The sequence below is a fragment of the Solanum pennellii genome, chromosome 6, assembly GCF_001406875.1.
Source record: "Solanum pennellii chromosome 6, SPENNV200".
Classification (NCBI taxonomy): domain Eukaryota; kingdom Viridiplantae; phylum Streptophyta; class Magnoliopsida; order Solanales; family Solanaceae; genus Solanum; species Solanum pennellii.
The window spans coordinates 32,753,597-32,768,447 of record NC_028642.1 but is presented as its reverse complement, the minus strand read 5'-3'; positions in this window follow the sequence as shown (position 1 = coordinate 32,768,447).

Sequence of the window (14,851 nt, the reverse complement as noted above, 5' to 3'; positions counted from 1 at the left end):
TTTTGGTCCTTCCCGGCATCAGACACATGTGAGCATACAATACAAGTAGGGTCATGCGGCAATTTAGTAAAAGTCAAATCATACCTGTCAAAGGGGATACTAGCCCCTTTGTCATTGATTACAATGGGTGTGTTAAGATACCTTTGGCCAAAACTATCCTTCATAAATGGGTCGGGCGGGTCAACATAAAAGGAAGTATTGCTGAAAACATATATGAAACTGGGTATGCTGATGAATACAAAACATGGTTGCAGGATTATTGGCATGGTGTAGTGAATCAAACACCACGCGTGGGTCGAGAAATTGAAGACTTCCAAATGAGGCTCAAGATCCAAACCTATGATTTTCAGCAGGAATGGGACCTAAGGAACATGAATTTCGACGAAGAGAGAAAGAGTACCAATCCAGAGAATTTGAAAGCCAAAGTGCCTCAGATGTGATGTCACAAAAATTAAACGATGCGAGGGCCTATTTGATGCGTCTAAATACAACGCTAGATGATCCGATCAGCACTCTCTGCGCTATGCTGCCATCTTCCAAAGTTGTGTTCTCCGATCCATACGTGGTAACAAGCAAGTACATCATCCGTGAAGCGGTAGAAAAGTCAAGAGGAGGAGCAGGACCCTCAACCTTCAAACTCCCCTGCTTGGGATTGTTTTCGATCTATATTTGAGTGTATCCCCCTTTCCAAAAGATGTATTCCTATTTTGATTAAATCTCTCTAATGAATTAAATAATTATTGATGAGGCTTATTTTGAGGGGTGCAACAATCTCTTTTAAATGACGCAATACATCTTTCAGATCGCTAGGCCTACCCTTGGCACAAAAGGAAGACATGCATGTTTAGGATGCGATATATGTGTTTTTAACTGTTTATTTGATATGTTGTTTTGAATGAAGACATCGCAAACCCACTCCCTATCAGAAACTTCCAGAAATATGTAGTCACTATTACAAAGTCGGACCAAATTTTCCCAGTCTTAAGTTTCCCAACTTAAAAACACAATCTCACCCCCAAATCCTAAAACACTACTCTATTACCTCAGGAAAAGCAAGATAACAACTATGGTAAAATCGAAGAGTATCAAGATTGAACCCACTTGAGAAGAATTGTAGAGGAACTAGAACAAATCGCACGAGAAATTCGAGAGGTTAGAGAAGAAGGACTCAGGGTCAAAATTCCCATGGCTGTCTACAAAGCCACTACTGCGATGTTGGATGAGGATTTTGCATCTAAAATAAAGAAAAAGAAATACATCGATATAGAAAGGGATAAATTTTGGAAGAAATTGGATATGCTCCGACAAAAGATTCAGGAAAGGGAGGCAAAAGAAATAGATATAGATTTAGCCACCACAGATGAGCTAACCAGAAATGTAGCACTTGACGAGAAATTGGCGGCTTAGATAGAGGAATTCACATACATGAAGGAAAAAATGATTGAAGTGTGGAGGAAAAACAAATCTTTCCACAAGGACATAATCGCCAAACTTTAGAAGATGCGGGAAATACTCTATCCGCGAGAAAGAGGCTAATAGTGGTCCCAATGATACCCACATTAGAGAAACTGGGAAGATGTCGACGAAGAAATCATCTACATGTCTCCATTCCTGGGCTTTCTAAGAGTAGTTGACAAGTGGATCACCTTCCCGGCTTATGAGCCGACACATAGCGTGGGAGCGAAGGTTGTGTCCTATCTCATTTGTACGAGCATCTTAAGTGGCAACCTCATGAGGTAATAAGTTCCAACTTTGGTCATGAAACTCTACAAAGCTGTGTGCTTTTCACCCAAACAAGCGAGAGCATACTATATAAAAATATATGCAGCTTAAGGCAAGAATCTTCCACCAGATCGACATTGGGAACATCCCTCACATGTGGGGTGGTAATACTGTTCTCACATATGACAAACCAGAGCCAATTGAGCATTCTTGGTTTATTTGTCATTATTTTACACCGTTCAGAAAGTAATTGCTGCAAATATACAGTGATTTGGTTCAGAATGGGGTCTTAGCCTCTATCCACGATGATGACAGAGGTCTCGATCCAATTGACGTAGAAATTTGGGAATCTTGTGATTATCATAATGCTACAAATCATAGACATTCAAGGTGCCTCAATTTTTACTACGACGTAGAAACCCTTGTGAACCTTGGAAATATTCGAGTTAAGTTTTTTCCCCATGACTGATGTAGTTACGAGAAGAAGAATGGCCGAGATAGAGCCATATTTTCTCTTTTAGAGCTCTGTTGATATTTTTCAATATCCTTATAATCGTACGAGAATGAATGAAAACTAGTATTTCTGTAGCGGAACTATTTAGGGCCTGAATTCTCCTTATGAGATACGTAGTCAACCATTCAAGGACCGACCCCTATCTTTCAAAATTTTCATTATCCCCTTTTAATTCTACAAGGTAACGCGAGGCTCAGATTAGTGGATGTCAAAGATATGCAGCAAGAAGACCTTAGTTCAAAGTGATTTTGCCTCTCTATGATAATTCCAAATTAAAACAAGCAAACTCTTGCTTGTCCATAAAAATCAATTTCCCTTTTACTCGTTGGTTAGCATGTCCTCAAACAAAACAATTTTTCTGTGTTTATCTATTCTCAGTGTGATATCTTGCATAAAGTGTTCTGAACTTAAACTAACAAATTTGACTTTGAGTTGTTTTCCTCCACAAGTACTTATAAACTAGTCTGTGTCAATTAAACTAGCTGATCATCCCTACTTCACTAGATCCAAAGGCCTGCAGATTTGTTTTTCGGTCAAGGTTCAGATAAGGGAAAAGCAGTAATTGGGGACAATAATGAAGAAATCAGTCTTACTGACGTTGTGGTGGTTCAACCCACCACAGCAGATCAGAATGAACTAATTATTCAACTGATGCAACAAATTGCCGAGATGAGAGTGGAAATGCAAAGGAGATAAGATCTGCCTCCGATAGGTTTTACTGCCAATGCTACAACTGATGGAAAGCCTCCACTATATTTTCCCTCTTCAAACATTGAACAGGCTCAGAATGCACCATCTAGTCTTTCTCAAAATACCTTATTCATGGATTTAACCACACAAAATCCTATGTATGCCTCGGCCTCCTACCAGACTCCACCACCTCCTCAAAACCCCAATCCTCAAATACCACCTCCCCCTCAAAATACATATCATCAAACCGCTCCACTCCCACAAAACCAAAATAAATTCCATCCCCAAACACCTCTTCATCATCAAAATTAGCACACTAACCCACAAACCTTCTCATAAAATTACCAAGTTACTCAAAATGCCTTAAGTCCCTCCGTAGCTCCAGTCTTACAAAAAAATCACCTTAAAAGTTCCCGTCCAAATTATCATGATGTGAATGGTTCTGAGCGCGACTATTATTAGGAGAAGGATTAAGAGTGGAGGTTTAAAAAAGATGCCGCAAAGATGAACGAACATAAAGGAGGAGATTCGAAAAAGCAATAAAGGAATTTCTATGCATTCCTGACGTCGCGGTCTAAACTACGAGGACTTATGCATTCATCCAAATCTGGACAACCCAGAACGGTTCAAGATGCAAAATTTTGACAGTGTTTTAGGAACAAAGAATCCCTTAGCACACCTAAGGGCTTTTTGTGACCAACTCATTGGAGTTGGGAGGGATGAAATTGTGCTAATGCGGCTCTCTAGCTGAAGTTTGAGCGGGGAGGCTTTGAAATGGTTTACATCTCACGAGGGAAGACAATGACCTAGCTGGAATGCTTTGGCTAAGGACTTAATCGAACGGTTTCCCTACTGTGTAGAGATCGTCCCTGATCGTTATTCTTTAGAAAAGATCTATCAAAAATCAAACGAAAGGTATAAAGAGTTTTCATACAGGCCGCGCAAGGAAGAAGCTACTGTACGGCCTCCTATATCTGAAAAAGAGATAGTTGAAATGTTTGATCAGGTGCAGGAGCCCGAGTACTATGATAGAATCATGTTTCTCATTGGAGCAAAATCTTCTAAGATAGTCAAGGTTGGTGAGACTATCGAGGACAGGTTGAAAACAGGAAAGATTGCATGTGTTGCTGCGTCGCCCGGATACTTTTCCATCCTGCTGGAAATTGTAGTCTCAGGATACTTTTAAAAAAATGAGCTTTGTTTAATTTTTTTTAAATGTGAGGTCATTGGGATTGAACCCATGACCTCACTAGATTAAAATTTCATTAAAATTTTGTAAGAAAAATGCAAGGAAAAATAGATGTGCTGAGTGGGGATTGAACCCACCACCTCTTGAATGGATGAGAGAGTTAGGAGAAAAATAAAGGAGAAAATAAATGTGGAGAGTGGGAATTGAACCCACAACATCTTGGATAGGTGAGAAAGTTAAGAGATAAATTAAAAGAAAAATAATAGCTTCTGGGGGATTGAACCCACAACCTCCTTGACATAAAAGAAAAAGGAGAGGAGAAAAATAGGGAAATGTTATGGGGTTGATGGGGATCGAACTAGTGTCCCCCAAATCTGAAAAATGCAATTATAAAGTTTAAAAGAAGATTAAGTGTTGTCCATGGGATTCGAAATCGGGTTCCCTTGCCCAATTCCGTTTTGACACATAAGTCATACGTAAGTAAATATTTAATGAATGCGGCCTCTAAAGATAAAAATAAATATCTTGGCATATCTAAAAGATGCATAAGTCTTGTACCACATAATTTTGGGTAAAAATTAATCACTTAGACAAACTATGAATGAAGTCTCATGGCTTTTATGTGTGGACTCATAAGTCTAGCAGATGTTTGAAAGAAGGTGAGCCTAAGATTTATGTGATAAAATGATGTAACCCTAGAAGGGTTAAGTAAGAGTGTGATACAAACTAAATGCCCAAGTGCATTAGCATATGATGAAATGAATATTCATGTGAAGGGGTGAGTAATTATGAAAAGCAAATGTGTTAAAGTTAATGAATGAGGTGACAATATGACAAAAGGCTAATGTGAAAGATTAGAGCAATCTCAAATGAGCCTAAGTAAATGTTACCAAAACGTACTCACGTGTGAGAGTGTAAAGTTAATGAAAAGACGAGTCTCTATTAAAATTCCAATGAAAGTATTGAAGTTAATGCATACTTAATACTATTGATGAGATGAGAAATTATATAATGACCTATGATTTCCTCATTCAAGAAACATTCCATGATGTATGAGTTGAATGTAATTGAAGTTTATACCGAGCACCAATAGGCTAGCTATGAGCAGTGATGCCTTCCTTCGGGAAGGGTGCAGGTTCACGTAACTCTCATGAGATGAGACTGTGAGGCATGCCGTGTATGAGTCTCCTTATATATCCTAGTCTTTGAACCAATACTGCGAATAGGGATCTAGAAGGGTTCGATTCCCTATATAGAGTATCATATTTTGATTCACTTTGGAGGGTGATTCCACCTCTTTTCGGTGTGGGGATTACACACTGGATTTCATAATGCTCACATGATCTATGTCGGTTAAGGTTAAAGTTCCCAAAGAAATAATGAGGCCAGCCTCAACTAATGCACATAATGAAATGTACAATACAAAAAGGTGTTAGGATAGGATAATCAAGAGGTGAGCTAGACTCAAGTAATGACACTAGGTTATTCTTGGTCATTGCACAGCAAACCTGATGAGAGTCTTAAACTACATCCTAGGTATTACTAGTGATTTGACTAGTATATGAATGAATGAAGCAGACTCTGTGTTTGCTAAAGAAGGTTCCCTAGTTGAGGTCCCATATGTTGAGCCCTCATTTTTGGAAGACCTAATGTCAAGTCGATGATTCCAAGGTCTCATGGCATATGAAAGAATGATATGAACTACGTGATATGATATGTGCAATACCTTATATGCTTTTTTCAAAATGATTAAGTATGATGATGCATGTTACTCTCATGTCATGACTTTCCTAATCCACATTTTGCAAGTCCACTGACTTTCCTAATCCAAATTTGGCAAGTCCACTAACTTGACTTTCCATAATTCATGCTGTTAGGAAAGAGCTATTCTAACTCATGCATGTCCTTGGTGTGTGCTTGCATATACCCATACTTAGTAAAAGTGTGTACTAATCTCATACAACTCACTACTTTTATGTGCAGGTGTAGCTGGACGCTAGAGCTGACGAGTCAACGTTGAAGTTATCTGGACGTGGAGCTTTTATCCGGATTCGGTGGGCCCTCATGCTTTGAGGACGCTTACTATTTTGTTCTAGCATTAGACGTAGGCATTAGCTAGTGGAGTATGTTCCACTAGTTTTTCTTTCCCAATTGTTTTCAGTATTGTATTGGTGCCATTTTGGAAACTTTAATTTTTTATTCAGATATGACTATGAATTTCATTTGATTATCTTGATATTAGATGGTTGTTGTGAATTCTTATGAGTTTATCTAGATAGAGTTATGCGAGTTGAATGTTTCTTACTATGAAGTCTATGTATACTTCAAGTAACTAAAAGCTTCAAATTTTCCGCTAAACTTAACCTAGATTATGTAACGATGAGGTATTTAGGTTTGTCTGCGACCTCTAGAGGTCAAAAACGCCATTCTCGTCTGGGTTCTAGATTCCGGTCGTGACAACAATGAAGTATCTTACCATGTATTTTAGACACTTTCTAGCATGTAGTTCCCTATCCTATGACTCACCTTAGCAACACAAATAGATACCGCCCATACAACCTCCCTAAGCATACTTAAATGACCCTCAAGAATACTTATAATAAGGCATATACACACTTACAAAACATTAAAGCATCAACACATAGATAATATTACATTCTCCTTCCAAAGGCAATCAAAAGACCTATTTAAGTAAATCAAGAAGATAACATCCATGATTGACCTCTTCAAGATTACCTAAGTAATTCTTAAGACTACCTAAGGTAAATTAGATCATGTCCATATAACCAACAATTTTCCCAAACTAGAATCATTCTTAAAACTCATCTAGGTAAGATACGAAGTGACCATTGTTATGCATCCTTAACAACTCTAGGGAAGTATTTATTCAATTAACATACATCCTTAACTTAAGTCATTATATTCATTAGTTCATTTAAGACTAATACATTACATAAAGGACATTCAAGTACTGGTCTTGGACAAGACCTAGGAACTCCAACTAACACCTTCAAAGCCTATTGTGCAATGTCTAGATAGCATCCCATACTACCACTAAACTTCATAGAACTTCTCTAATGATAATAGGTATTTCATATGATCAGAATAGGAAATAACCGACATAGACCATGATAGCAAGACATGGAATCTGTAGTTATATACTACTCCGATAAGGTTTTTCTACTTGCCAATGTTACATCTTAGACACATCCTATGTAGACACATGATTAAGGAATATGAAGGGCATGCTTTGTAATCTAGTCTCATTCTTTAACTTGAACTACTTCCCTTACCATATTTACTCGGTGCTAGCCTTCTTCCTCATAGAGCAATTCACTCTTAAGGTTCATATAAAGGGATTCCATATCAAGTTCATAACCCAATTAAATTTACCCTACCAAAGAAAGGTCCACTAACACTACCTCCCAAAGCAGTCAAAAAGCTCATGATGACTTTCCAAAGGATTAATATGATGTCTTTCATGCTAATTAACCTTAATTCCATCATTCCTTTACTCTGAAGGATACCATTACGGCAAACGACTTCAACTTTCACAACCTTACCACTAGGTTCCAGGTTTCACATTAAAGACCCTCTTAACTTCATTTAAGATCACATGTTATTCATACATTCAAGACTAAGAGACTTTAGTATCCTAAGTGAATACATCACATATTAACATTTATACATTCATCAAGCAAGGGACACAAGTCAACCAAGACAAGACACCACATACTTCACTTTAATTCATAACACATTTCATTCTTGAAGCAAATAGAAAATAACTCTATCATCCTCAATTCATCTTGTATACTATCATATCCAAATAAATATGACCAGCATAGACTCATAAAATCAATTAGGAATAACCAAGTATAAACCCTAAGATTATACACACAAGGTTAATCATAGTCTGACATGATCACCTACAATGACATGAATTAAAAAACACATATATGACATCACATATAGATAGATATTGTCATATTTCATATAATCATCTACACAAATAGCCACATCTCTTCAAGTAGTTGCCGACAAGGACATGATCATCATATTACATAAAATAAAGCCGGCAAGGACTCATCAATTTCAAGTAAAGCATACAATACCGCCACCATAAGTGGACCATACAAATCACAATATAATTTATGTCCAAATAACATCAAATATAAAGGAAATAGGGAATCTTACCACCACATCATCCTCAACACCTCAATCCAATGTCAAATCACCCAATTTGATATGACAAGGCCCTTACCCATGGCTAGAACCAACTATTCAACATAGTTAAAATAATATTCATGAAACTAGGTCAAATTACTACATATTAATCATTCAAATAAAACCTAGATATCAATTTATTACAATTATTACATCATTAGACAGCCCATAGATATCTACACCATAATTCATCAACATTAGATCAATATCAAGGAACCCATAACTTAGTCAAAATCTAGGATCCATCCAATTGATGGGTTCGTAGGTTATTTTAGTTTAACATAATAAATATAAAAATTTAATCTATAATAAACATTCAAAAACATTAATGGAAGAACCCATGGTAGAATCATGAAATTTTACAATTCAACTTTAAAACTTTAGAAAACATCTTGAGAGTTAAGCTCCTTGATGAAGATAGTTTCAAGGATCAAAATACATACCTTGATGAATCTAATTAATCGCATTGACAAATAATCTCCACTCAACTCGTCACTCCAAGCCCTTCCTTGAGTTTTGACTCCAATGGAGTTCTAGAAAGAATTTTAAGGGATTTAGGCTTTTGATTTTGAAGAATGAAATCTTCTATATCTTAAACACTTATATACACATTTGAAATACCAAAAAAAGCCTTAAGGAACCTCCAGTACTTTTATTTAGAAGTTGGGTGAAATTACAACTTCACCCCTCACTTAACAGTGAAGCTGCACGCAGGACACGAACTCCATCGATGGTTGGCAGTCGATGGACCATTTGTCCACAAACGGACCGTCTTGTCTTTCTGTCGTTGAGTCCAGAGACTCAACATGGGTCTCATACCTACAAAGACAAAGTATCCACCAATTGTACCCATCGTGAGAGCGTGGATTTTCTGACGAGCCATCGATTGCCTCAATCGTTAGGGGCTGCCTTGGACAGTCTTTGCACCACTTTTGGGTCCTTCCTTCAAGGATCCTTGTATGGTCCTTCGGGGTGTTTTCCCGGACATTTCAAATCCAAATGTGATCGTATACGTATTAAGAACCTCTCACATCAATTCCATCTAAAATGAACACGGAAAACTTGACGAAACATGCTTAGACACACAAGGTCATTTCAAGGAACATCTTTCAAATGCCATAGACGTTCTTTGACATTTGACCTCCAAACTTCACGAAACTCTACACACTGCCTATATACATAATAAAAACATAATAAGAACCTTAAAACTTCATGAATCACACATAAAAACATTGAACCACATATGAGGCACATAGCTGACTTAGTTGTCGATGTTTTCCGTTGACATTTGACTTCCAATGCACCTGAACTCTTAGACACTACCTCCTTAACACAGAATTACCTATTTAGGACCTTAGACTATCATGACAACCATGGTAGGCTCTGTTTCACCTAATTCATTTTCGGGGTCTTACAATCTCCCCCACTTGGACAACATTCGTCCTCGAATGACACTTGCCACTCTCCAAACACTTCAATAATAGAGATTAAACTAGAATCTCATGACCATACCATATACAACACATTAAATAAGAGAACATCAATGTCGCATAGTCAAGAAAATCAGAACACAACAATAAACTAGAAAACAATTTTATAACTCATTATGCAACAAAACTCACATGCTTCATTACAAAAAGTAAAAACTCATGTATATTCAATATCATACTCATATTCATCGTTCTAACCACATTACAACAATTTTAGACCACACAATCAACTAGTCAAATTTTCCAAAATTTATAAGTGAACTGCCAGTACCGTTACTGTGCAATTCATGATAGAAACAAGATAATATGCAAGGTAAAATCATATAAAAACATATTACAACATATCCATGGCTTCATAATATACACAATGCAAGAAGTTAATGAAATTCAATTTCAACAAAACTTCTAAACACCATGAACATGCAACATGCTTCTATATCATTCTATCTCATCTACTAACCATACTCCACCTCTTAAGGAACTCGTATCACTAAAAGGAAATTAAAGGAATTACTCTCATCATCATCATCATTCTCATCCGGTTTTGATCCTCTAGTCCAGATTGCATAGAAACGCCTCTTTGTTGGAGCATCATCCTTTGGAACTCTAGTAGCAACTTTCTTATCCTCTCTTCATCTAAGAGCAATGTTAGGACAATCTCTCACCTTGTGTCCTTCCTTGTCACTACCATAGAAACTCTCGGTACCCCTTAGACACTCACTATAATGCCTCTTTCCACAAGTGACACATGCAGGTTTGACATATGGAGAACCACCTCCTTTCTCCAATTTCACCTTAGCACTTCTAGGCTTCTCTGGACCTTGGGCCCTCTTCTTAGACTAGATTTCTCTTGGTCACTAGAACCACCCCTTTTAAAGTTTATATCCATCCTCCTATGTTTAGACTCTTCAATTGATCGTGCATACACCATGGGTCTAGCTAAGGTCATATCATCATGTAGCATCTATGTACGATATTCCATCCTCACTAGATCGGCCACACCCATCACAAAATGACTCATTTCGTCTCTTGGATTTGAGACAAAGGAAGGGGAATATATAGATAACAAAGAGAACTTCAAAGAGTATTCCTCAACGCTCATATTACCTTGCTTGATATAGATAAAATCCTCTACCTTAACTTCTCTCCTCTCACGGGGAAAGTACTTACCAAGAAAAGCTTCTTTAAATTCTTCCCACTCAATAGGACCCAAATGCTCCGGCCGATTTTCCTTCCATTGAGTGAACCATATTTGAGTATCATCCCTCAATTGATACGAAGCTAACTCCGCCTTCTCCCTAGATTTAACTCCCATAGCACTCAATAACTTGTACACTCTATCTAGAAACTCTTGGGGATCCTTTCCCACCTTAGAGCCAAGAAAGATAGGAGGATTCATCCTCACAAAATTTCTTAACGTAAGAATTATAGTGCTCTCCACAACATTCACTCTAGGCACCATACTCAGATTCACTTGAGTAGTCACACATCGGGCTAAATCATGCAAAGCCTCAGTAGTATCCCTATTACTCAACTTCGAGATATCATCAACTCTACCCACAATAGGGACTTGGTCAGCTTGAGCACCTTGACGAACTTACTCAACATCATCAACTTCAGGAGGAATCTCCTCTTGCACATAACTCACCTCAACTTTCCTAGCCGGTGTCCTCCTCGTATTCATCTTCCTAGAAACACAAAGAAAACCATAAAAAATAGTACTCATAACCTTTACTCAATGGCACAACATAGGAGTAGAAAAGAAGGGAAACTCTATGTTCCTATAGCCTCTTGCCCATAGATATGTCGCGACTTACACCGATGGTCAAGACACTACTAGAAGTGACTTATGAGACTTCTTGATTCCTAATACAACTTTCATAACCGATGCTCTGATACCAAGATTGTCACATCCCGAATCCACACCCTAGAAGTTAGGGGAAAATTTCAGATTGCAACCGGCGTACTTGACCTCTCAGAGGTCTTGTACAATCCCTTACATATTATTCATTGCATAAACATAATGAAAAGTAGAGCGGAATTAAAACTTTTCACAAAACATATCATAGTCTTTAAAAACTCTTTCATATAAAGTCATACAAAGTACTAAGGCTCAATCTCGTTAAAATTAAGAAAGGAGAATACTTAGGACACGGCCCATACTTAAAAAGATTGAAATACTTTGTCTATTACAATACTTTAAACTGAACTATAAAAGACATCTATGCCCTCGAATCAAATGAGGACATACTTTGACTTCTCTTGAATGATTCTATGATCCAAGTCTTCACTTTCAAAATGCTCCTCACCTACCAACAACTATAGAAATAAATAAAAGCATGGATTAGTACAACCACTTGTACTAAGTGTGACATAATGCATAAAAATCACAAAAATGGACATTTAATAGAAATATGAATCTTTTCATCTAAAAATCATATTATAATCATAAGAACAACATTTAACAACTTAACACGAAAATAAACAATTAAACAAAATATCATAATTTTAGAGTCACTTTACAGTAACTTCGTTAACTGTTACATGGAATTCCCTTCACTATTCATTTAAGTGTCTTACCATGTATTTTATAAACTTTCTAACATGTAGTTCCCTTACTAAAAACTATCCTAATAATCACCTAAGAAACACAAAGAGAGACCGCCCATACAACATCCCTAAGTATACTTAAATGATCCTCAAGAATACTTATAATAAGGCACATAGACACTTACAAAACATCAAAGCATCAACACATAGAAAATATGAAATTAACCCTTCAAAGGCTATCAAAACACCTACTTAAGTAAATCAAGAAGATAACGTCAATGATTGACCTCTTCAAGATTTCCTAAGTAATCCTTAAGACTACCTAAGGCTTAGATCATGTCCACATAACCAAAAATTTTCCCTAACTATAGTCATTCTTAAGACTCATCTAGGTAAGATACGAAGTGACCATTCCTATGCCCCCTTCACGTTTTAAATAGATACTCCTTAACTAATCTAGATAGGTACTTATTCATTTAACATACTTTCTTAACTTAAGTCATTATATTTATTAGTTCATTTAAGACTCATACATCACATAATGGACATTCAAGTAATGGTCTTGGACAAGACCTAGGAACTCCAACTAACAGCTTCAAAGCCTATTGTGCAATGTGTAAATAGCATCCCATACCACCACGTAACTTCATAGAACTTCTCTAATGCTAATAGGTATTTCACATTATGAGAATAGGTAATAACCCAAATAGACCATTATAGCAAGACATGGAATCCGAAGTACTCCGATGAGGTTGTTCTACTTGCCAATGGTAGATCTTAGACACATCCTATATAGGCACATGGTCAAGGAATATGAAGCGCATGCTTTGTAATCTAGTCTCATTCTTTAACTAGAACTACTTCCCTTACCATACTAACTCGGTGGTATCCTTATTTCTCATAGAGTAATTTACACTTAAGGTTCATACAAAAGGGGTTCCATATCAACTTCATAACCAAATCACATTTACCCTACCAAAGAAAGGTCCACTAGGGCTACCTCCAAAAGTAGACAAGAAGCTCACGATGACTTTCCTAAGGAATAATATGATGTCGTTACAGCCAATTAACCTTAAGTCCATCATTCCTTTACATTGAATGATACCATTACGGCTAAGGATTTTAACATTCACAACCTTACCACTAGGTTCAAGGTTTCACATAAAAGACCCTCTTAAGTTCATTTAAGGTCACATGTCATTCATACATTCAAGACTAAGAGACTTTAGTATCCTTAGTCAATACATCAAATATTCACATTCACGCATTCATCAAGTAAGGGACACAAGTCTACCAACACAAGACACCACAGACTTCACTTTAACTCATACCATATGTCATTCTAGAAGCACATACAAAATAACTCTTATCATCTTCAAGTAATACTATATACTATCATATCACCATAATTATAACCAACATAGACTCATATATTCATTTCGGATTAACAAAGTATAAACGCTAAGACTATACACACAAGGTTAAGGTCATAGACTAAGATGATCACCTAAGATGACATAAATAGAAAACATATATGAGTTTACATGTAGATAGATATTGTCATACTTCACATACTCAACTAAACAAATAGCCACATTACTTCAAGTAGTTGCTGACAAGGCCATGATCATCCTATTACTTAAAATAACGCCGACAAGGCCACATCAATTTCAAGTAAACCACACAACACTGCCACCATAAGTGGACAAGACCAATCACAATATAATTGAATTCTAATAAACATCAAAATAAAGAAATATGGCAGCTTACCACCACATCATCCTCAACACCTCAAACCAATGTAAACTCACCCACTTCGATATAAGAAGGCCCTTACTCATGGCCAAAACCAACAATTCGACATAATTACCACAATATTCATTAAACTAGGTCAAACTACTACATATCGAATCTAGTACAACCTATATATAAATTTATTACAATTATTACATCATTAGATAGCCCATTGAAATCTACATCATAATTCATCAACATTAGATCAATATCAAGTAACCCATAACTTACTCAAAATCTAGAGTTCATCTAAATCATGGGTTAATAGGTTATTTTAGTTTAAAATCATCAATACAATAACAATTTAATAAATAATTAACATTTAAAACAATTAATGCAGGAACCCATGGTAGAATCATGAAATTGGACGATTCAACTTGAAAAAATTAGAAAACTTTTTGAGAGTTAGGCTCCTTGATAAAGATAGTTTCAAGGATCAAAATTATTACCTCGATGAATATAATTCTTCACTTTTATCAATAATCTCTACTCAATTCGTCACTCCAAGCCCTTCCTTGAGTTTTGACTCCAATGGAGTTCTAGAGAAAATTTTAAGGGATTTGGGTTTGTTATTTTGAAGAATGAAATATTCTAAGTGTTACACACTTATATACAAATTTGAATACCCAAAACACCCTTAAGGAACCTCCAACACTCTTATTTGTAATTGGGGTTACA